The sequence below is a fragment of the Triticum aestivum genome, chromosome 1B, assembly GCF_018294505.1.
Source record: "Triticum aestivum cultivar Chinese Spring chromosome 1B, IWGSC CS RefSeq v2.1, whole genome shotgun sequence".
Classification (NCBI taxonomy): Eukaryota; Viridiplantae; Streptophyta; class Magnoliopsida; order Poales; family Poaceae; genus Triticum; species Triticum aestivum.
The window spans coordinates 641,973,343-641,973,951 of record NC_057795.1 but is presented as its reverse complement, the minus strand read 5'-3'; positions in this window follow the sequence as shown (position 1 = coordinate 641,973,951).

Sequence of the window (609 nt, the reverse complement as noted above, 5' to 3'; positions counted from 1 at the left end):
GCCGCCGCCGATGATATTTTCAAGTAACAAATTTGAACATATTTTTTAAAAAATTATTACTGTTTTTATAAAAAAATATTACTGTTATGATTTAAACAAGTTTGAACATATTTAAACAGAAATAAATATCAAAACAGGATTTAAAATGCATAAAAAATATTGGGGAGCCTGGGAATCGAACCTAGGACCTCCTGGTGTGTGTGCTGCATGCTGACCAGTCGGGCTAGTGGGTGGGTTCTGTTGTAGATAGGGTTAGGCTGTAGATATGGTTAGTGGGCTAGATTAAAACAAAATTCTAATGGCGCACCGAGGGGAGGTGCACCATTAGAATAGTCATACTTATGGCACACGGCTGGGTGGTGCGCCATTAGAACCCTCCCCTAGCTATCCTCCCTCTCCCTCGCCGGATCCCCTTCGACCCTCTCTCCCTCGCCACCAGATCCACCCGTGCGCTGCCCCGACCCATGACACCGCCACCCCGACCCTCACCGGACTCCACCCCCGCCGCTCCCGCGCCCCCGCACCCCCACCCCCGCCACCCCGACCCTCGCCGTCTGCGCCTTCTTCCACCTCCGGCCACCGCGGCCTCACCGTCTGTGGAGGTATCTG